This window comes from Callospermophilus lateralis, unplaced genomic scaffold (assembly GCF_048772815.1).
Source record: "Callospermophilus lateralis isolate mCalLat2 unplaced genomic scaffold, mCalLat2.hap1 Scaffold_1255, whole genome shotgun sequence".
Lineage (NCBI taxonomy): Eukaryota > Metazoa > Chordata > Mammalia > Rodentia > Sciuridae > Callospermophilus > Callospermophilus lateralis.
The window spans coordinates 495,587-498,309 of record NW_027512437.1 but is presented as its reverse complement, the minus strand read 5'-3'; positions in this window follow the sequence as shown (position 1 = coordinate 498,309).

Below are 2,723 nucleotides of genomic sequence, written 5' to 3'. Positions count from 1 at the left end.
CGAGGTTGGGTGCTGGGAGGTGGGGAGGCCACCGTGACTGGGTGCGCTACGCCCCGTGTGTTTGGCCTGTGCTGGACGGGCACCTGCTGGGAGTGTGGGACACAAGACAGAACGAGGTCTGTCCCCCTGTGTGCACGTAAGTGTGCTCATGAGTAAGACAGAACGGGCGTGGGGGGATCGGTGCATTCATCATGGGGTGGGTGCGCATGTTCTGCGCATGTGCAGGTGGACCGACCCTGCCAGTCCCTTCTGCTCGGGCAGTGATGCTGGTGCAAGGGTGTGACATCCACGCTAGTGAGCGTGCGCTGGCTCACACGCATGCATGTGTGTATATGTGCTGCACTAGGAGCGCAGTGTGACAGGCCGACACAGTGGAGGCCCGAGGCTGGCTTTAGTCCTGGAGCCCACGAATCCCCAGGGCATTGTCCCTGTCGGTGCTCAGCGAGTCCCCAGGCCGATCACCTTCGCCCCTCACCTTGGAAAGGGCGTAGAGGTCGCCCCATGACCTCCCTAGAACGGTCTCAGTGGACATCCGTCCCATGCCTCTGCACCCCACCCCGGGCTGCGCTCACTCCAGAGGTGCAGGTGTCGGTTGGGGCAGGTGGCAGTGGTGCCACCACGAGGCAGGTCCGTGTGTGTCCCTGAGCCGCAGCCTGGATGGAAAGTTGAGGGGACCTGATCCCTGGTCTCCATTGGCCAGATTCCCTGCCTTCCCTTCCAGGACAGTCCGCCAGAGCCACCAGAGCTTCTCCAGGGGGGACCCTGACCTAGGAGTTGGGGCAAAGCAGGCTCACGGCCCTGGCCCGCACCCACCCCTTCCCACCTCGACCTCCTTCTTGGTGAAGAAAACACCGAGCTTCAGCAATTGGGCGACAGAGGTGAGCGCAGATGGAAGGGACTGGTGTGGCTCCTCTCTCCTCCTGTCTCTGGGTGTCTCCAGCCAGTCATGCCCCCACTGCTCACACACTTTTTAAAATGTCAATAGACTGTCACTCACTTTTCTTGTTATACTTCTTAAAATGAGGGTTTTCTCTAGTCGATGGCAGGAGGTGACACTGGAGTCACGGGCTTGGCATTATTCCTGTTTAGAGGAGATGGACTGTGGAGAGCTCATCAGCTTTCATAGTAACTATTTTATTTATAAGGATTTTCCTAATGTCATGAATGTGCCATGCCTGGCTTCTTTGTGCCCACTCTGGAGAGAAGGGGGGAACTGAGCATGGCCCAGGTGGGGTAGCTTTCTTTACCCCGAAGCCCAGAATCCTAGAGGAAGTGACCTTCAGCAGTGTAATGCAACAGTTTCTAATTGCACACTGCTGGTGGTGGGGAGCTCACTCCCGACAAAGATGGCCCACCTCAGGTACAGTCTCCAACTCCTATCCTACCCTCATGGGCCCTGGTACTGTTCTCTGAAGCGAGGGAGGAAATCTCTCCAGAGTCCCACTTAGGGTCCTCCTAGGGATCCCTTCCCGCTCTGAAATACCCCCATTAGTCCTTTGAATCTCTCTCCATCCCTTCACCATCTTACTGAGTCTCCAAAATATACCCAGAATTCTCTTCCCCAAGATCAGGAAGACCAATTGAGACTTCTGTGGGTTACCAAGACCAGTGTCTCCCAAGGTCACTTCTGAAATGTCTTCATTCTAGTCACATTTATAAGGATCTTATGTTCAAATGAACGTTGCAAGTGCTGGGTTAAAGAAATATTAGAAACTTCCTTTGCAGAAGGACTTATCAGGGCCTTATATGACTCATGTACCTGAGACTCTCCAAACCAGATACAGAAGGTTGAGTTTGGGTGCGTCTGGACTTGTCAGAAAGTCATGCTAGAAGGGACACATAAACTGCTCTAGAGGCAGATCTGGGTGAGAATTCCAACTCCGCCATGTGCTACCTTCGGGACCTGAAAATGCCTTTACCACTCTGACCTTCAGACTCTTCATCTGTCATGTGAAAGATCTTCATCTCTGTGCCTTGCTTGTTCGAAAGGTGGAGCACAAGGGAAAGAAGTCAATCAGTTCCCAAACTGCCTCATCTGGTGCAGCTATCCCCAGGCACATCCTGGCTCAGACCAGCCTCAACTCCCCACACAGCCTCAAATGTACCAAGCCCACTGCTGCCTCAGGTCCTTTACACATGCTAAAAATCCACTTTCCATCTACATCCATATGATGCATCCTAGGGGCTCAACAAACAATGCATAAACTGCTGTGAGATGGAGGCCCTTGATGTCTTCCCCTGCTGGCCACCATTCTGCTCATTCCCATAATCTGATGAGGCCTGAAATCTTCCCTGTCCTACCCTGAGGCTGGAGCAAGCAGGACCTCCCACGCATGCACCTGAAAATCACCATGAAGGCAGTTTCCAGGATCTCCCGGGCATGGAGGATGTCAGCTGGGAGCCACTGGGCCGTGCCCAGGCCGTGCCCCAGGCCCCTGGACCGTGCTCCGGCTCATATCTTCAATGGTGTCCCCTCTGCTGGCTGCCTGTGCTGGCCCCTGACTTAATCAATCTCGGACAATTGGCCACAGGCTTGTTTCCTTAAAATGAGGTCACCTTTAAGGATCTCTGACAGGACGAGGCCCCACCTCCTCAGAGCAGTGGAGACATTGCACCTCAGGTAAGTGAACATTCTCTTAAACCAAAAGGCTGGCAGGGGGCTCTCTTCTCCCCCAGGCTGAGTGGGCCTCTCAGGATAAGGTGAGGCATCCCCCGAGAGGGGA